This window comes from Anser anser (assembly GCF_964211835.1).
Source record: "Anser anser genome assembly, chromosome: 5".
NCBI lineage: Eukaryota > Metazoa > Chordata > Aves > Anseriformes > Anatidae > Anser > Anser anser.
Genome location: NC_139725.1, coordinates 30,924,168 through 30,945,527, shown reverse-complemented (window position 1 = coordinate 30,945,527; position 21,360 = coordinate 30,924,168). Strand labels below are relative to the sequence as shown.

General features: G+C 40.1%; 1 protein-coding gene across 17 annotated transcripts in view; it reads right to left on the bottom strand.

Moving 5' to 3' along the window:
• Positions 1 to 21,360, bottom strand: part of SIPA1L1 (signal induced proliferation associated 1 like 1) — a 205,527-nt gene that overhangs the window by 103,865 nt on the left and 80,302 nt on the right. For 16 of the 17 annotated variants that reach the window (XM_083839245.1, XM_083839247.1, XM_083839246.1 and 13 more), the window contains one exon: positions 18,541 to 18,617. The exons of the other annotated variant lie outside the window; for it this stretch is intronic. The gene's annotated coding sequence lies outside the window, so the exon portion shown is untranslated. The remainder of the gene's footprint in view (positions 1 to 18,540; positions 18,618 to 21,360) is intronic. 17 annotated transcript variants of the gene reach the window in all.

The window sequence follows — 21,360 nt, the reverse complement described above, 5'->3', positions numbered from 1 at the left end:
AGCACAAAGTGACGATGCTGAGGGTAACTGCACACTCCAGCTGAGAAGCAGGTGGCTGGCATCTTCCCTCCCCTCCTCCTTCCTGGCCGTGCACACATACATGCCCTAGACAGTTAAGCACAAAGCCCAGGTCAATTTACCTGTATTAGGCCACTGCTTTCATGGTAGATCCAGGTTCCCAATGGGACCCCAAAAGGTCATTTTTGGATGCCAATTACATATCACAGTTTGAAAATCATATTACAGCTCTGAGCAAGTAACTTTGCTTACTCCAAAAATCAATGGCATCTTCTTTTTCGGCAAGCAATTATGTACAGACAACTGCATAATCTTTAATGTTCAGAAAAGATGATCCATATTTTTAGAACAATGCTCAAGTTTAGCACAGCAAGGCAGGAATAGGAATTGCTTTTAAATCTAGCAGTGCGAATGTTTGTTTTAACATGCCAAATTACCAACAGTTTCCATCAACAGAAAAATTAACTCCATTTCAAACAAAACATCTGAACACAAGTGAAAACTACACAACCCTCACCTGAAATATAACAGAGCATGCCATACCATACTTGTTTACCGACTTTCAAAAAAATGTACAGACAAACAGAGTATGGAAGAAGCCCTTTTGGAAAACTCATCACACACCAGCTCCAACAGCTGATGGTTCAAGCAAGCAGCTGAATTTGTTTAAACAGTGAGTACATGTCGGGGTGAGTAACTCTACACCCTGCTAAAGTACTGAGCAGTGGCAAGAGATGACATGCAAAAAGACGAGAAACAAGCAGGGCACTTCAAAGAGAAATCCAGAAAGCAATGGTAAAGGGAACATGAGACTGACACAGCAACACTGATCAGGGGAGAACTGCAACCAAGCAGCAGACTTAACCCAGGATACTTGCTCTGTCCTGGCCAGTATTAAAACACAGCAGAAAATAAGTGAGCTGGGTGGCTATTCATTTAGGAGATACCACATTACTTGCACCCCAATATGAAATACTTCACCCTGTCCATAGCTGCTTTCCAGGGCTTTTCCATGCAGTAAGAGCTACCCTGAAAAAATTCCTTATGTCTTAGAGTAACAGTAGCAAGAGGAACCTGGAATAGAGGCTTTCCTGCAGTTTACCTGTGGAGTTCCACAAGGGATTAGCATAGCAATAGAAGAGAAAATTACGTAGATCCAACAAAGTATAGTTACATTCAGTAGATGAACCTAAAAAATTAAGAATTTAATCACGAAAGCTCACAGTCTGAAGTTACCAAAACTCTTAGGCTCATCTGAACTTCTGACACACTCCACCTTTTGAAGAACTGTAGGTTTAAATTCCAAGAGCATGAAACGTTGGAATGCCCCTCCAGCGTTATGAACTGCCTGCCATGCATATCAATATTTTCATCAAGGATAAATCCACTTAAGGATAACTCAGCATGAAAGGCACTCTTAAGAACACATTTCAGTAGTAAAAGCTGGGATATCAGTATCATCTGTCATTAATGCTGTCAAATACTTGTTATTATAGAATCTCATTTTAGTTGATTACAACTTTCAAATTGAGCGGAAGTATTTGTAAACTCTAGTTCCTTAAAGGAACATGGTAGCAGTTAAAAATTGTTCTCTGTATCTTTTTCTTGTAATTTCCCCATCTTCCTGCACACCAGATTCCTGACACTTACTGTAGCTGCTGGGAAAATACTGGGTAGTGGAGAAGCACCTAATAACTGAAGATGACAATTTGAGAAGCTTCAGAATCATTTTTTAAAGGTATTTATATTATACCTTTGAAATACATAATCTGTACAATTATACTTCTGCAGATATATCCACATAGATACTATACATACACACATACATAAGAGAGTGGAACTATCCACATGCAGTTAGATATCCTACTTAGCTCACTGGACACCTACAAGAAAATCTTGGCCAAGAAGGACATAGACAAACATCACTGGGCAGCAACAGTTCAACAGCAATGTCAGTATAGTATTATAGCAAAAACTCCATGAAAAATAAGTAATAAGATATTTCCAATGGGGAAGAAAAAACGGTGGCAGATTTCACCAAATATATCATCATATGCATCAAAACAATTTAAGAACCTCTCTCTAAATACCATATAAAAATACACAGCTTTGTAAACATACACTGTATGCATGTATTTACAATACTAGTTTAGATACTGAAAAGGAGAATCCCAAAAATCTGTAAGCAGCTTTAATTTCAGCATTCTGTGAAAGTGTTTCAATTAGAAGGTTATGAGAAAAATCCAGGCATTTAACTAAAAATTGAAATAATTGCGTTCATATTCCCCTTCATTTTGCCAGTATTTCAGGATGATTATTAACACTTATGAATAAAAAGATCAATTAAAAGTTCTGGCATGGATCATAATTTTTTATTAAGCCATTTACAGTGGAACAAGGAACTGTCACTTCTCATTTTTCAACTGTGCTGTGAATTGCACTGTGCAGAAAGACTGCTACAAAAGACCAAGTCATAGTACTGGCACTACTGAACTAAATTTCCTTGCAAAAAGACTGCTTATGCAGCATTATCATTAAAGCCATCACTGCATCTATTACTAATCTACATACCTCCAGGGATTCAACTATTCACTCCACTACTCCTCATGACAACAAATGAAGACAGCAGCAACAGAGAATCAGCACACAGGTGTGTATTTTCTCTTTTCAAAGACACCTTCCTACTAAACAAATAGCTCACTAGGTATCAAAAAACTGAGGTCAAAGAAAGCACAAACACACCACTTCACAACAGAATTTCAGTGACATCTTTGCAACAGAATATGATAAGCATAAATTTCATTGAGCAAAAGAAAAAAGGGAGATTTTAATTTGCATAAAACTTTTCTGAAGCTCCACGATCCACACAGAAATTGTGCACATATATAGCCTTCAGGACAATATGTTCTTTTGTTATTTGTTTGTAGGATACAAAGGAACTGTGTTTAAAAAAACACAAACAACAACCTATAAGAAGTTATACCAGAAGAAACTCCGTAGTAGATCAAAAAAGTAGATGGACTTTCTGATTATTACTACTCTCTTTCAATATTACAACTGAATTTCAAAATGGACTCAGACCAAACAATTCTAAAGCAATAGAGCCCAACAAGAAACAAAATCTTTTTTTAGTCCAAGATGCCTAAAATACACCAAAGTCCACCTTCCCTATTACTACAAATACTTTCCAAGCAATCTGGGTGTGAAGCAGCAGCTGGAGGCTAGGAGACAGCTGAGCATCTGGTGGAATCGATCTCCTCAGCACCGTGACATTACACGTGCCGTCCATTACGGACATTACTCACTTTATAGACAGCATTTTGCTTGCTTCCATCTACGGTTTCAAACAAAGTTTGTGGATGAAGCATGTTGTATCTTTGAAATAGACCTGAAACACGCTCTCAGCAACTTCTTTAAGACACACTACAAAGTTCATGGGTCTGTTCCACAAACACACTTTCACCAGAGCTATCCACAGAATAACAGTGAGCAGTCATTATAGCAGCAGGACACAGAGGTAAAAGCAGAAAATGAAAATGTCACTTCCCTACAGAGAAACAACAGTCTCAGTCACTTTTTCAAACCTTCATGAAATACACAGATAGATTTTAACACTTCAGGTAGAGAAAGGAATAGATATAGAGAAATGGAGATGTCTTTTCCACAGTGTATTCATATTAGTAACCAAAAGACATCATATCAAATGGAGGACTGATGTCAAACAATGATGGTGAAAGCAAATAGCCAAGGGAAAAGTTTTCAGAAAAAAATGCTTTCTTTTTGTTCTGTAGTATTTGTTTGAAAGATTTGTTTTGAGGAATTAGTTAAGACCCAGTTAAATGCTTCCCTAAATCTGCTGAAAAGACAAGAAAAAAGAGTGAGATTAATGTGTAGCATACTTGTTGGTATACCATAATGCAGCTAAAATTAGCTTCTGCAGGTCAAACAGCTGTAAAAAGTCATAAGCATCAGCTTAACTTAACAGGAAACAGACTGCTGGAACAAGCGCGCAAGTAGCACAAGGCTCTTGTCTCAGTGCTGATCTGCATACAGTCACCTTCCGGATTTGGCACCACTGGTGAGTTTCCCTTTGCCTCCCCAGCTGTCAAAGACCGGTGCTGTTAGAACACTTTTGTTTTATTCTCAACACCACTCCATTAAAAAATTGTTAAATGGCTTTCAGCCACAGCCATTTTTTTCTTAAATCTGTGGGTGACAGCATTAGTAAGAAAATACCTTTTATTTACCAGACCTCTTAAAAACCCATTAAAGATTAGATGAGTTCTAAAGCTGTATAAAATGGTTATAAAGACACTTGTTAAAGCTTAGAACGCATGTTTCATTTAGCCATTTTGTGAAAGGCAAACAGTATTTACTATACGTTAAGTGGTACTATGCCCTGAGGTTTCTGCTTAGGGCTGCGACATGTAAATGTGAGCGATGAAATGGACACGACTTGCCAGCCCAGGCAGAAGCAGCAGCTGGGGAAACGTTTCAGCCTCCCTGGGACTCGGCACAGTACCGTGCTTCTGCTGTTTCTGCTTACAGAGGGATGGCTCCTGGGAGGAAGACATCTAATTAGCTCCAAAGACTTCCACGAGGTACTCATTTTACAAACTGAATAATGATTCAAACGCTACAGGTAATGCGATACACGGAGCACCATAAAGGTGACTTCTTAACTGCCGGCTAATGAAGAGCCTCAAGGAGAGTGGCAAGGAGAAAAGGTAGGCAGAGGGGCTGTCTCACCACAGTCAGGTCCACCTTTAAGATCTCCGAGGGACAATGCTCCGTTAACAAAGAAAGTAATGCTGCTTTACCACTATTTTTATACACCTGAACTCACACCACTGCGTATTCCATTTATTTTGTATGATGGTATCCTATTACTTCATACGACACGTTTTTGTACAGGCAGGTATGTTTCCCTCCTCTTTCCTCATAATCCACTGGCATTTGCTTTTTAAAGCTGGTATCTAGTAAAGTCCAGCCTTAAAGATCTTACTCTAAGCAGGAAAGCTTATGAAGTTCCCTAACTATTTCTCTTCCACTATGACTTGTGCGTGATAACAGGGATCCACCATCCCACTTCACAGCCCTTTCAAAACAGACTTCTCCAAGAGCAAAACCAATTTGCTCCGAGACGTGTCAGCCAGGCCCTGAGATGCACGTGGCTCAGAGCCATCAGACCAGGGCTACATCTCTGCTGGTGGGACTTTTCTGTGTTCGCAACACATCGGGATCACAAAAAAGGACCGATATTTTGTTCTTAGTCTGTCCTTCCACTTTTCTTATAGTTGCTCCTTCAAATAACACAAGTAAGTATAAATAAGTGGGTTCACATGGAAAGTTCAGCAGCAGAGAAGAACTAGCAGAAAGGAGGAAGAAACCAACAACACAACACCACTAGCGTTTTTCATAAAAAGAACATTATTCAATCGTATTTCTACAGCTGGTGAGAATTCAGACTGAGCCGCTGATCTGAAGGAAAGAGCAGGACACTGCAGCAGTAAATTTACAGCAGCTAGGAAGGAAAAGGAGGATTTCATTGACACAGAGAATGATATCCACATGCAGAACTGTAACGCCCAATTTCATTAAATGGAGATGAAACAAAAAGGAAAGCAATTTTTTCCTCAAATCCTTACCAAAAAAAAGAACTCTCTCCTCCTTTATTTATTTATTTTTTTAAGTTGTATCTACAAAGGCTCTGCAAGTTAACCAAACATTGACAAATTCAGAACAGCTCTAAGTTTCCCAGTGCCTGGGCTGGACTTCAGTGCCAGTGATCCCACCTGGCCAAGCCAAACTCCTGCTGCAGGAGGGCAGCAGGACTGAAGAACTGATCTGGATTTAAAGCACGCATTTAACTGATGGCTTCATTAGGACGAATGGGACTTCTGATCTAACTCAACACTGGCAGCAGCTGAGGGGAGAACAGAGAAAAGGGGGTGAGCACAAATGGATGCACGAGAGCAAGAGCTGCAGCATAGCTCTGCAGGACTGCTGGAAACATGACCTGAAGAGAATGTCGCTGTGTGAACTGTAGCGTGCATTTAGTTGAAAGCCATGGCCTGCCCCCACCTCTCATCTAGAAACAAAGATGAAAGCTTGTACAGAGGTTCTTGGTACCTTTGATGACGAAGCGATGGTAAAAGTGTTAAGCCTACACAGTTTGAAAGCTTTTACAGTTGCCACACAAATTATCGCACCACTCGGATCTCTGTCCCACTCTGTTTTGGGGGGGGAGAACAGAAGAGCCCTCCTGAGCTGAGAGCTTTTTACTTTCAGTATTTTGTTGCGTTTCCCTGAACTTCCAAAGATGCTCCACTGTCACCAGAGGGCATGCGTGCGCACAGGCGTGCAGCTTTGAGACATCGCAAGCTGCGGGGATTGGCAGGCTGGGGGGCAGCGGGCACGCTGGGCCACAAGCAGCACCCGCTGCTCACCGTACCCACTTCCACGCCCCGGGGGAGGCAGGAAGAGCAGAGGTGGCTCGGCTCTCCCACGGGGAACAACGGCATCACACGGTTTGGTGGCACTTGTCTGCTGTAAAGAACAGGGCACTGCGCTGTCACCTAGGGATTGAAACTGCAATCCATGTTTTCTCTAAAGCAAATGACAAAGTAAAACTTCTAAACATCACAAGCAGAAGAAATCCAGAAAAGCTGATGCACTGCTATTTAGACAACTTTTGTCTACATAATTACTATACAAATCCTCAGTTCTTTAGATGGCCACCTCTTCCTACAAAACCTCTGCCTAGTTCACCACGCTGATTTCCACAGTGAATAAAAGCTTTCTCAGACCTGTATTTATTATTTTCTTTGCTAAATCTAATGCAGACAGTAATTGCTCTGACTTTACATCCAAAGACACACCACAATCAAGACCCTTCCTTGAGCAAGATATGCGCAGTTTGGGATACCCTACTCATTGGTCCTTGAGAATAAAATTACTAAAAAAACCTATATTTAGGAATTATTTATTCCTGTGTACTTTAACAAACTAAATGTTAACAGCAGCAAACCATATTTCTAACGAAACCCGATGTCAGTTCTGTAAGGAAGGTAACTGAATGGACAACTCACCATCGATGTAAAAGCTTCACAAGAAGTTTGGAAGTCCTTCAGCATAAAATTGATTTAAACCAAACAAACGTATTTTCTTCCAGGAAAGTTTTAAATACCAAGTGGGCATTAACCAACTATGATCTGCCTAAACCGTTTTGATTCAGACATGTTCTGTTATGCATGCAAAGGGGGGTGGAAAAATGTAACACATTCATATTCATTTAGCTGGCCACAAGCATTTTGCACAGTTTTATGTTCTGAATAGCAGCCAATGAATCTCTCATGACAGATGATCATTTTAGTTTCCTTTTGAAATTCCTCTCATCTTTGAGGTTTCACTGGAACCTCCCTCACCAAAAAAATCTTCACTTTGCTGTCTTCGGGGAAGTCCTGAATGCATGCCTACACAACTGAAGCGCTGACTGCGGCGTTAGAGCTCACTCTGCCCCCAAGTAACCCAGGTACCAAAACCAGCAGGAATAAAAAATATATATATATAATATACATATACATACATATATATATATATATATATATATTCATCTCACCAGTTGGCCCCTATATAGTTTCCTCTGTTTTCACTACTTATACATATTACTAAGCTAAAATCATGAACTCATTCATGAGCAGAAATAGGAAGTGCGGTTGTGAACAACAACTGAATAACTGCCCCTACGGAGTAGGCAATTTCAGCTTCCCTAATATTTAATTTTATTATTTCCTGAAGTTTTTGCATTTTCAGTCCTTTTTTTCCACCTTATTCAAGCTACATCTCCTAAATCATTCCTCTCACATTTTTCTATTACTTTAGTATCAAATACATCCTGTTTTTCAAGCAAAGGTAAAACTTGCATCATTTTTGTAGTTCAGAGGCCCAATACTTCAAAAAAGCAGTATGCATAAGCAAGGAATGCAGTCATATATAGCTGGTCAAGATGTCTTTTTTGCATCAGCAACATATCCTTTAACTATTTCATAATCTTCAAAACTTCTGCAATTTTACTATTTTGTAGGTTTTACTATTTTGTGTACCTTTGTATTATTTTCCCAAAACAGCGGTGTTTTCAAATTTCAACATTACAAAATTCAACATTACAAATACGTTCACTGATACAAATACTTCACTTTGTTCACTTGTTTATATCAATGTCCAAAGATCTTAGTGGGTGATAGAATGAAATTAAGGTTTGACACATTACAAAGTAAATACAGCTGAATGCTTCGTCCTAGAATATTCAGTTAAACAAATCCTAAGTCTTAAAACCAAAACCAGTATGAAGCCATCATGAAGATATATGCCAGCAAAAAATTGTTTTATAGAACAGAGATTTTAAGCATATAAAAGTACAGGATACAACATTTTGCTTTTACCAGAAAGCTTAACACTGTGCTTTGCATTTTGTTTTTTTCTTACATAGTGACGTTCTAAAAATACAAACAAAAAATGTTTTTAACAAATCATGCATCTCTATCTTTAAAAGTCACATTATTACCTGCTTGAGAAGAATACCTTCTTTAATTTATAGAATAAACAGGAAGCAGAACTATGGACAGCTGGGGAGCCAGTAATGCCAGTGCTGGCTCACCCCAGACAAGTAGTATTGAGGGAGACCAATTCCCAGCAGACATAGTTCGTTGCTGAATGATTTACCATCTCAGTTATGCTTACATTGGAGCCAAAGTTTTATCCATGTTCATTAAAACCCCTGGTCTTTTCCCACCGATACTAACTAGAGTCCCTCCTGCAATCCCCCCTTGGCTTCCAGCTCAAACTGACAACAGTATTGTTTCCACCTACCCTTCTCCTACTGAGTTTTCACGGGGATTCACAGAACCCCTCCCTGTGATTTCCTGCTACACACCCTACCTATCTGCTCCACCTGCCAGCCACGCCTGGGGTACAGAAATAGTATCACAACCAGAGGGATAAAGATGCTGACCAGCCTTTAGTGATAGCACAGGTGCAGAAGCAAAGCCATGATTAAAATTAACAGATGAAACAAATACAGGCAAGTAGAACCATGAAGTATCTACAGTAAGGTATGGCTAGAAGAAAGCTTAAGGTTATATATGCCATACAGCAGAAAGTACACACTTTGTACCACGTCAGCTCAGATGCTACTCTCTTTGTGCCGGGCAGTCTGCTGTAGACTCATGGATCCTAGCAATGCTGCACACCGAGACATTCTAGGCCATGAAAATTGTCATACCACTACAAAGAAGTCCATCTCTTGATTATTAATTTACAAGTTCTCTCACAAAGCATGACACATGTCCATGATTAGCAAAATCAGTCCACTCTTCTGGCTTCATGGGGTGTCCTGCAGCTACCCAGTACTCCAAAGCATAAGCTGGCATCTAAGCAGGTTTTACTACATTTTGCCTTTACTCTTGAATGCAAAAAAGTTGGATGCTACACACATGCTGTCGTCAACTGAAAATTTCCAGTTTCCTCAAGAAGTTGACAAATACTTCATATAATCTTAAGCAGCTTTTAACATCCTAGACACAGAACATTCCTGGGCTGCTCAATCTGTACTACCTATTCAACACTCTCAAGCCAAACAGCATTTCAAGAACTATATCTCCAGCATTTTTAAACCATCTTAATTTCTTAGTAACACTTTAGGATTTTTAATTCTGGGTAAAGAATTCTTGCAGACTTGGTGATAAATAGCATCTATTTATCTGGGCACCTAGTTTTCTCTCCAAGCAGTTGAAAATGAAAAGAATGTTGTTTATCATCCTAAAATAGCTCTCAGTTAAATGCTAATCATTACCATCGGTGCAAAAGGATTTCAGCTGTACAGCATTTAAGTTCTACCCTTAAAATACTTTGTATTACAAATCTTCCGTGCCACTGCATTTTGTGGTTTGACATGCAATTTAAAATTCCTCTTTCCATGATTTCTCAATTTCTCAGTTTTGCAAAAATATCTCACATCTCCTTGGAAACCTGAGCACAACACAACAGAGGCTTCTGGCTCTAATGCTTAGAAGCAGGTTAGAAAAAACTGCATTCCTTTGCTGGCTAGGAGGATAGGGTTCAACATCTCATTTCTCTATTAATGTATCTAACCTAAACCTATCTCTCCTCCCCATAATTTTCTTACTTCCGTTCACTCAAATCCTATTGATTCCTTCAACTACTAACTTACACTGACCTCGAAGTTTAATGAGTTACCTAAGAAGCTATATACAAAAATGTAAGTGATATAGGGAGGCTAGCAATTCATGAGTAATACTCCACAGAGAAATAAGGCCCCACAGAAATAAAAAAGCAAGAACAGAGACAACTGAGATCCCTTTTACACAGATATTTAAAATTATTGTCATAATCTATATCAAACCATTTCTCTATCAATTGCTCTTAAATTTATTTCAGATCAGCACAGTATAACAACCCACCCCCCCAAACAGTAACTAGTTTCTTGTGTCCATGCCCATTTGTTCTGCCACAACCCCTAGTTTGGGAGCTGCTGTTTAGCTAGTAGCATTGCTGTTACTATCAGCAAGGGATGTTTGTCCCCCAGATCAGCAATTCTTTAAGCACCACTCCAGTTGCAGTACGAAAAGAAGTGCTGTTTCTCATTTCAGATCTAGGACTGCCAAGGGAAACACAGGCACACCCATGGCCCTGAGAAGGAACTCTCCCCACCTTTTAGTTCTGTGCCATGCTCTGCTCAAGGCGGCTTTGAAAACAGTTGGAAAAAAAACATCACTTTGCTGCAGCACTGTAGCAGGTTTAGTCAACATGCCCATTGCAAAGGCACCTTCACTATCACAACAAAGCTCATCTTCCTCAAATAAAAACTAAAATACTGAAGGTACTTTGTATAAATTATACTTCTTCAGTAGAGTAAGAAAAAATTTTCTTTTATAGACATCACTGGTGTTTTTTCAACTGAAGCACGGTGGGAAATTTGAATCATCCAGTTACCACAGTTGTGTTTTTCTCTCCTTTTGGAGACAGGAATCAAGAATAACAAAAAGCATGAAGAAGCATCAGGAAGAATACAATTTTTTTCCCCCCAAGAAAAAGATTTTTAAAATGGCAGGGGAAAGGCAGACCAAGGATTTCCTTCCCTGAATAACACAAGAGACAGGGAAGGCATTCAACCAAATTGAAAGTTGACAAGTTCCCCACCCAAAGACACTTCGTTTATCTACCCAGGGAACTCACTGTGAGGGATGCAGGACTGCCAAGCCAAAAGCTTAGCAACATTAAAGGGGAGAACAAAAGATAAAATGGCATCACAATAGAAAATATTTAAAAATAAATAGCTTTACAACGCAAGCTGAACTAACAGGATCCCAGAGAGAGATTCCCTGGAGCATATTATTAACATAACTGCCTATTGTAGATTTTTGTGCATCATCATCCCAAGCATCTGCTACTAGTCCTAATTAAAGAACAGATGGTCTGACCCAACGTGGCGATTCCTATGACCCTATATTTATCAGCAGGTGGGGAAATTAAGTTTTGAGGTCTCAAGCAAGCAAAGCAAGATTAACAAAAACAGATAGCTAAATAGGTTGCAAAGCCATCTGGTACATGACACTTGCTGAAAATAATATTCCTGAGGATTTTGCATGATGCATTTTCCACAATCTCTCTACTGAGAAAACAGCCTTCTATAAACTCTACCAAATGCAAATATGACTTGACTCCAGAAGCACAGACATTATCCAGCTAATAAATGCATCTCTGTTTTGTGTTAAACTAGTGAAGCACGGCTATTCCAGCTGTACAGTGAAATTTATAGAAGCAGAAGAAATCAGCATGTTCAGATGAAAGTTAGAGGCCATTCTCAGTGAGAACTCCTGAAGGGGTCATCATACTGGTAAACCACATTAAAACAACACAGACGGGGAAAGGAAATAAAAAGCATAAGAACGTTGCAAAACTTAGCTGACTTTGAATAAAGAATTCATCTCTCCCCCCTTCCCTGGTTTCCTAAACAAGTCAGACTTCTGCAATCACCATTGCTATCCTTCCTTTCTTAATAAATTACCCCAATTATACATACATAAGCTTTTACTAAGTCTGACAAGGCTGTGAAGTCTCAGAAACGATGTAGGCCTAAAATACAAAAGTAGGCAGTTTGATAGGTAAGAGACCAAACTAGTGTCGCCACTAAAGTAGCCAGTCAGCACGTACATCTTGGAAGCAGCCACAGCAGGTTCATCTTACCATCTGATAACTCAGAAATATAGGAGGGAATGGAGGTAAGAGGGAACCAAAAGAAAACTGAAGATCCTAGTGGATCACGGGCATTACACAGGACATGGACAGATCACTGCACGGCGAGGAGGTGGTAGATAATTACACTGCACGGCGAGGAGGTGGTAGAGAATTAAGTCTCAACAAGCCAGGTTCTGTTACCTACAGTATAAAGGGAAATATACTCTAGATACAGCCATGATGGAAAACCAGGCCTGCAAAAAAATGGCAAACTCATTGCCAAAAGGTCAACTTTGGGGAAAATGAAGCTACTCATGCCCTGTGCTGGAGCCATTAAAGATGGTAAAGAAAGTAAGTGGAGGGGTGTGGTGAGGGAGCAGGCAGGAACCAAAAGGTTCAAATGGATGATGATCCCATTGTCAACTTGTAAGCTACTCATGTTCCTGGACACAGTGCTGTATTTCTTCTACTGACAGAAGTATGAAAGCGCAATGCCGGGGTGCATGGCTGACTGACCACACGAGACCATGTGTACCTCCCAAAGGTAACTCCCATCAACTTCTCACAGACAAGTTTGTCAGCATGAAGTCTGTCAGGCCGTTACCTGACAGCTGGGATGTAGGTGTTTTGGGTTTTTAAGTCAAACCCCACTTGAACAAAAAGCAGCAACATTTGTATACCCCTCAAATACCAGTGCTCAAATTCCTCCCTCTCACTCCTGTATTCTCCAAACGCTGCCTCTACAGCATGCCTCCCTCCCCACCTCCACAAGACTGTCTCTACTGTCTTCTCATCTTACCAGCTCTGCTCTAAAAGCTGCGGCACAGAGACCCGCCTCGGGAGCTGGGCCAGAGCTGGCCACTAGCCCAGATCCACGCACACGTCCCCATCAGACCAGCTGCAGAGGCGACAGAGGCCCACGCATGCAGCACGGATGGCTGGGGAGCCTGCACACAGAGACTCGCTGGCTGTGCGTTCACTCCTCCCCTGGAAGGCTTGCTTAGGCAGTGGGTTCACCATCACTCATTTATTGTTGGGTGTTAAGAGTTACCTGTACACTTTGACATTAACCGCCCCAGAACAAAAAGCTCTCAAGTCTCTGGTTTGAAACCATTTCTTTGTATGCGTGTATTTAGAGCACAGCCAGAGATAAAGCAACAAATTTCCATTTAACACCAGGTAAGAAGTGTTCATAGAGCAGAGAGTTGAAGTCCACAGACCCGAGAAGGTGTCCATCTGCTTATTACCGTTCCTGCCATCCTATGGCCATGCACCCACACAGAGGGATGGGCTGGCTGAGCTTAACTATACAAAGTATCTAGGGATGGTGAAGAGTAAATTTTTAGGCAGATCAGTCCCTTGCTCTGAGTCTTTGTGTGACTATAGGAACACTTATGCCAGCAACAGAAGCAGGAACATGCAAGAAGGAAGTTCTTTCAGTGGCTGCCTGGGTTTAAGAGCCCTTCGTTCTGGAACAGACAGTTGAGAGGAAACAGAAGGTCAATAAAATCATGGAAAACACGGAAAAGAGGAACAGGAAATCATCATTTGATTTCTCTCCAAATATTAAAATTGGGCAGCAAATAAAATAATTAGATACCCTATTTAGAATAATGACAATACCTTACAAATCACATAAACAACAGATCTCTGTCAGAAAATACTACTAGACTCCACAAAGCTTACTTATTTCATGCTTCAATGAAATAAATATCTATTAAAGCACACTTTGCACATGATGTCTCCCCTGATGCGAGAGTCAAAAGCTACTAAACGCTAGAGGAAATAAGTGTGTAAAGATCATTGTGTGCTTGCCCTGCTCTCATATTCTTCTCTAAACTTCTGATACTAAGCGAGCACCATGTCAAAAAGATTGCTAAGGTAGATGGATGCATGGCCTGTCCCACTACGTTTGTTATTATGGCCTTCTTAACCAACTACCATATAGAAAGCTAACTCAGACACATTCACTGGTATTTTGGAAATTATTCTATTCAGAGTGTTTTAATGGAAGTCCATAGAATTTAAGTCACATAGGAAAATACACTGTGTATTTATGAACAGCCATACTTTATAAAAAAAATATGACCATGTTACTGGTAATTACCTCTCCTTTGTTGAAAAGTTTAAGGAAAGGATTCTTGCAACAACATTCTGTACTGGAAGAAAAATCAAGGATTTAAAGGCTTTACTAAATTAATACGATTTCATGAACCGATTTTTTCCCCCATTAAAAGATGTAAAACACTGACTTTACCCAAAATGAAGTGCAAAACCTGAAAGAAGTCTCCCACTTTTCTTCCCTCCCTTCCCATACAGACACAGAAAAATGGACTTGTGATCTGTTTACTCTGTGAACCACCCAGCTCTCTTGACTCAGTGACAGCATACATCATGTCACATTTTTATCATCACATGGGAGGTAAGAGAGCATCACTTCTGTTAGGTATAGCTTTTGCCTGTATATTTTAAATGCAAGTCAAAAAAGTGCAGGCGCACTGCAGAAAACTGCATTCCCAAATCTGATTATAGATGGAGAACACAGCTTGAAATACATTAATCTGTCCAAGAAGTACCCTTATTTTCTTTAGGTGAATAATTCGCCTCCTCCTTCAAGAATTTGTTTTCAAGATTTACTGGTAAAAAGAACGCTTCAGATAGTATGCACCTGAATGGAAATTTGCAAATACTCTGTTGGAAAAAATATATTAAATTCAATAACTTTTAACAGGCATATATGTAAAGAGCTATGGTGATACCTTGAGAGGCATCTGAAAAGTGCTGATAACCAGGAGATTGTTATAAAGAAAATATTTTACGGTGATAAAAGAATGAGAACACCCTCAGAACAAGAGTACTTGGTTATACCTCCTTATACTTGGAATTAATGTAAGCCTGACTGTCACAATTTTTTGCAGATTCTTAAACACAGCAATGTGAAGTATCCTTAACATATATTTGATGTCTCAGCTAATAGTAACTGGAAAACAGAATTACCAATATCTACGGATTCATACCAATATTTAAAATAGCTCTCCTGTATCTTCCTATGCAAAACAACTTCCATTAACATGTACATGAGCTTAACAAAAAGAAAGGTCTCTTCAGGGTACTTAAAAGATTCCCAACTCAGCCGCTCAGTTTATGAAAAACTCTTACGGGCTGACTTCAGAAGGTGATGCGCCTCTTCCCCAGGAAAATTCTGGGAGGAAACAGTTAGCAGCAGCTCATGAAAAACTACCTGCCTTCTTTCAAGACAACTTCTCCACGAAGCCCTGATGCAACTTCCCTAGCTTCATCAAATTATACACAAACTAAGGACAGAATAGTGAAAAGCATCACAGATACTTAAGTGGTTGTAGAGGGAGGGGAACTTGCACAACCCCGCTCACCTCCAGCAACACCACCATGAGCACAGGCAACGCTAGTTCTATGCAGTGTGGTGCAACTGCATAGACAAGGGTGGTGACCGAAATTAAACAGCGGCAGCCCCACTGATGAAAAGCTGAGGAGATCAATTGTCATGCTGCCTAAGTCTGGGGACCACCAGGAAGATGCTTCTACATTGACAGCCAAGTATGCTTTTGTCTTTCTTTCTAATTATTTTCTTCAGCTTTTTGTGAGACACATTGAATCATTCATCTTCTATTGCTCAATTGCACGGTTATCAAAAACACTTTTGTTTACACATGATGGACAGGCACATTTGTAAGACACATTGAATTATTCGTCTTCTATTGCTCAATTGCACGGTTATCAAAAATACTTTTGTTTGCAGATGATGGACAGGCTCTGAATTCCACTGGTGGTTCACAGGCTAGAAGCTGAGAACAGACACATTGGTAAAAGCATATGAAAGCAATAAATTTTCTTGAGTGATTTCTTTTTTAAGTGAACTTTGGGGTCAATCCATCAAATTGACAAGCTGTTGGCTGTCCTTGCTTCTCTTCAAACTGCTGCAGCTAAGTTCATTGCTAACTCATCAAATAATTTGCTTATTTCCTTATGTCCCCAGCTATTTTAAACTGAAATGTGACAGAACAGGCTCTTAGCCTCTCTCTCGTTATTCCATATTTTACACTGTGTATGGCTCTTTCCCCAGTTACTGGCCTTCTCCTTTGATGTCTTCCCATTCATAAGAGCCTGAACTTTAAAAATTAAATTTAGTGCTTTTAAAAAAAACTAGCAGTGGATGATTAAATGAAATTGCTGGTAAGACTATCATACTCACAAAAACAAAATACAGTTTCGGTACAAGCGCAGTATGTTTACGTAAAGCAGGTGCAAGAAAAAGCGAGCTCTGCAATTTTTGCTGGATTCACTGAAATTGAACCTTTTGCCAAAGCCTCTTCTTGGTCACATTACTTCACATAAAATATACTCTACAATTTTACATTTAAAACCAGAACACTTAGATGTTCTAATACTATGAAATCCTTTTGTGTTAAATGACCAATTAAGCCAATAACTGAAGCTTCAACTTTTTTGACACTAATAAGAAATTTAGTTATAAACAAGAAATTATTAGAGGGGGTGGGTTGGTTGTTTATTTTTTATTTTTTGAGACAATAAGGTCAATGGTTTGTGCTGTAGGATTCAGTGATCTCATTATTTGTGGCTTTTGTCTTTTGTTTTTTGCCATTGAGAGGTTTATGTGGTAAGCCATCTATATTTGACATTCATTCTGTATAAAAACAGCTGATGATAATTTTAAAATTATCATTATGTAAAAAGCAATAACTTTCACAACTGTTATTTTTACGGTACAACTACTATGACTACTAAATTCCTACACTTGCTTTCATAACCACAGCCCAGAGTAGCTAGTACAGGCAGTCCATTTTTTTCCTGTTTTGAGTAGTCTACAGAATGACTGTAATTTTTAGAGAGGAGACAACACGTGCACACCAAAGGAAATAACTGTGGTACTATATGCATTCTTAACTTTAAATAGCTATGATGATCCCAGAGGATTCAATGTTTCAATTCTCAACTATCTCCTAAAATGAGATGCTGCATAATACTTCTGTGAATTATTTTACCATGGCCAAATATGCAGCTGTATTTCTCCTACGGTTTTGTATTCTTATGTGCTGCAGAACAGTGCAGACCGCATGAGCATACTCTGTGGTCCAGGGCTTCCTAAGTGCCACCGTGTTGATCTATTCAGTCCAGATTAGGGACAAAACAGGTATTACCATCCAGGAGGCCCACAAGGATTGCGCTGGGACCCCTCATGGAGCCTGAGGCTTCAACTTAATGTTACAGCATGAGGCAAGCTGAAGGCCTGCCCCTGCCAGGGCAGGGAGGCCGGATCCTCCCTTCCCCTGCTCCACTCCTCCCTTCCCCAGGCTACATTCACCTCCTCATGTGACAAACACATCCAGTTTCCAAACCAGTAGAAAACTACTTACTAACAAAAAAAAAAAAAAACCACAGTATTTCTAGAGAACAGCAGCTTTGAAGGCTGATCTCCATGGTGCTCATATCTAAAGAAACAAATACACAGTTCTTCAGCAATCCCAGTAAATCCTTAATTTCACAATTTGATGGTAATAATGCATTTAAGTGTAAATGAAGATCTGACAGGGTACCCATCTTCATCTTCAAACACCTACATACATACACAGGTCTGATGAGCTGTGCTCCCATGACTCAACTAGTTCTAAGATTGCTGGCAAACCATGCTAAGTAGGCAGCTCAAGGGCCTCCCTCTTCCTCCTGATCAAAATTGCTTTAAAAAAAAAACTCTTCTACAATATGACTTGCAATCCAGAGGGGAGCTTTTGGCTTTCATTCCAACACATATTCCCAAAACACAGCTGTAAAGTATAAAAATCAATTAATAATGTTTTGATAAAAGACAGCTCACTCAGACACCACACAGGACAGATTTACTGTTCTCATCATTAAATAAAACATTCAGAAATCCCCAGAGACTTATTTTTCACAAATGTTGACAGAGATGTGTACTGCTTTTATTATCACTGTCTAAGCTAGAGAATAGAAGTTTACTATTCATTTCAAATGTCCAAAGCCAAAAAAGGAGCTTCCCCTGAGCATCCATCATTATTCACAACTATGAATCATGAAAAATCTTATTTAATTTGTGGTTAAGACAACAGGAATATCAAGCAAATGATTTTAAGTACTAAAAATTTCATTTTTAAAACTGTTCAGACTTCTCTGCATACACACATTCCTGTGAATGTGTTCAACTAATTCAGATCATGAATTTGATATTCACAGAAGAGTTCCACTTACAGAAAGACAGTTCCTCTTGGAAATATCACAGACATCTGAGGAAGGGCACAGGAAATCTCTCTTCAAAGATGTACCAGCTGGTAAAATAGAGAAAAAAATAAAATATACAGATAAAACTCTTGATCAGATTTAACTAATTTAAAATCTAGGTAGCCAAAGAGTTGGAGAATGAAATTCTCGAAAAAGGAATCTTCTACTGAGAGCACCTGCCACAAAATTTCAGATTTTTGCATCTGCAGTGATATCAAACAGCAGTACAGTACAAACATCCAAGACTTTAAAGACAGTGATCTGCACTCCCCCTTGTCCCCAGAACCTCCTTTTGCTGCTTGTTCCTGCCTGGTGCTCATGATTCCTTTCTTCCCTTTTTTTTTTGTTCACTCCACTCCCTCACTCCCTCTTTTTCCCGCCTCCCTTCCCCCCCCCCCCCCCCCCCCCGCTTTTTTTTTTGTCAACAGTTTCCTGCTCTTACATCCTCTTCTTTCTTCCCTCCCAGTTCTTGGCCCTCTGTCTCCCAGCCTAGCATCTTTTCCCTTCTTTCTGCTCTTCAGCTCTTCGGTATTTGAATCACAATCATTTCCTCCCTCCACTCCATACTGATGCCAACAGAGAAAGCACCACGAGTACAGAACAGATTGTCTCTGCACGCTCATTTCTGAGACATGCCACTAAAGGAGCCCGCTATTTCCAAGAAAAGCAAGCAGAGGAGAAGACCAACCTAGACACTGCAGTCCCACACCAGGGCAGGCTCAGCTGCCCCCCGAACGCGTGCCAAGTCTGGCCAAGCTTGCAAACCACGAGGCGTTGAAGCAAAATCAGCATTATTCAGAAAACTTAGCAGCCAGGACAGTATACCTAAACCACGTGTGGGACATCTGCCCAAGCTAAACGTCTTCATCAAAAACAGCTTAAATTGGGACAGGTTTTCTCACAGTACAAGAGTCCCCTTTAAGTTACTGCTGGAGCTACTTACCTAAGTAGCTGTGTATTAAGCCTATTTTTTTTTCCTCCACTGCAAGTCCTAGAGCTCCGACTGATGAGTCACAATAACCCTAACATTCACAGAACTGTGTGTTTAAGGCAGATCACCACCAGCGTGGACTTGCCTTACAACGCAAGGCCGTGAACCTCGGCAGATGAAGGGCTGACTGACGAGCAGCACCGACTCCCCCTCGGCAAGGGGGGCCAAGGCACAGCTGCAGTCAGCTACCTGGAAATACGCTACCTTCATTCATCTCTGAGAGATGCTCAGAAAAAGATCATTTGAAGTAGTATACAAAACTGGAGTACACATGCCCATTCTCTCTCATTCCTGGTTACAAGATCTCTCAAACAACTCAAATCAGCAGATGGGGGCACCTGGCCACCCCTTTCAAAGGCAGCACCAGCTTAAACGGGCTCAGCAAAATCCTGTGTACGCCCAACTCCAGGATGCTGCATTCAACCTAATGAATTTCTCCATTTACGACTTCTGTCATGCAGACTTCCTGCCTTATCCTGTGATGGCTTTACCAGCTGAGCTTTTTGGTTTTGTTTTTCAAATCTGTTTGGGGCTCTCAAGAAAACAGAATACCTGTAACTACCACTTAAGCAGCAACGTTTGTTATTTCAACAACTGCTCACAATTGAGATTAAAACACTAACAACGGGGAGAAGAGCAGAGATGGAAAAGAAAACCAATCTTTGCTCAGTGGTGTATCATATTCCTACTGTCAGTAACATAATTCAATTGGTTTAGGCCTTGCAATTTTTTACTTTTAGCAAATAGTCCTGAATTTTCCTTCAGGTCACAAAAGGCAAGCTAATATTAAATTCTGCTACGCAACTACATTTTCAGACCTTCAGCTATCTGAAATTTTCTACTTGTTTTGCACTTAAAATGCTTTCCCAGACCTGACAGATTAAACAGAAGCCCATTCTTGAAGTAGACGTTAGCAGAAAACATACACAGAAAAGTCTACTAAACCAGACAATCTGCATCTGTTTGTCTTGCGTTGCTCTTCAATGCTTTGATCTTATTGTTTAGGTAGATTTAGATCTATTTCACAGAACCAAATAAAGTAAGAAAGAGATGATATCTTCACGGAGTAGGGGTTTTCAGCCTTGAGTCATGTAATTGGAAGACCAGTAATGGACGTTCAATGCTAGTTCAGTATTTCACCAGAAACTCGTCAAGCAGCAAACATTTAGGAAAAGAGGCACTAGAGGTTTGTGGACAGTTTCCAGTCGCAATGGTTTCAGCTTTCAGCACGCGTTGCTGTGCCATAGTACTTGAATTGCATTTTTGACCTGTGTGACCACCCTTTAGTGGGTGGTTCCAGTAACCACAGGGAGACCTGGCAAGCAGGCAGTCCCAAGATGGGTATTGCATCATACAGTTGTAAGGTACCCATCAATACTGTATGCTTCTGAAGTACCAGAAAGTCTGCTGAAATGACAGATGTAATACAACAAAAATATTCACACAGGCCACCCATTTGTCTGGCATTTTACATCTCTGCAAGCCAAGAACCTCCTTCTCTGCGTTTTTATATTGTTCTGACTCGGGAAAGAAGACCTTTAAGTCAGTCCTAGTCTTGCCCAGATAGGAACAGCACAAAAACAGCACACATGCACGTAGGTGGTTAGCCATACCAACACGGAATACATTATCAAGAATTCCCTCCAAGTCTTCCTGGGTGAAATTACAGCAGCAGCAGAGATCTTCCAATTTGTTGGTGGGCTACAAATCACATTCACATACAACAAAAAATGAGGAGCATTGCCTTTTTAATTTTGAAAAATACCAACGCCGTTCTCAAATTCAAAAAGTTAGTGTTA